We start from the raw sequence: 416 nt of genomic DNA on the forward strand, positions 1-416 counted from the left end.
TGGGCGCCATTCCTGGGTCTGGAGTCAGAAAGAGCCTCTGTGTTTAGAGGCAGTCGGTCCCTGAAAACCAGTGACGGGAGCAGGGGTCATTTCCTGCGGGAGCGCAGAGGAGCGGAGCTCCGGCAGTAAAGAGCCCAGGGGGCGGGCACATACAACAAAGCCCCACCCCCTGCTCCCAGCAGCCCTCAGTCGGGCCACAAGGAGCAAGAAGCAGCCAGGTAAGTTGCAGAGCCACCCCCTCGGCCCGCCTTCAGGTACAAGCTCTCCCTCCTCTGTGAGGGCAGATCTGTGTGTTCCCCCCGCCCCCATAGCTAGCAATCCAAAACTGTCCAGGGGCACCTTTAAGACCAAGTTTTATTCAGGTACAAGCTCTCCCTCCTCTGTGAGGGCAGATCTGCGTGCCCCCCCCCCCCACA

The sequence above is a fragment of the Gekko japonicus genome, unplaced genomic scaffold (genome assembly GCF_001447785.1).
Source record: "Gekko japonicus isolate JY-2015 unplaced genomic scaffold, Gekko_japonicus_V1.1 scaffold1746, whole genome shotgun sequence".
Classification (NCBI taxonomy): domain Eukaryota; kingdom Metazoa; phylum Chordata; class Lepidosauria; order Squamata; family Gekkonidae; genus Gekko; species Gekko japonicus.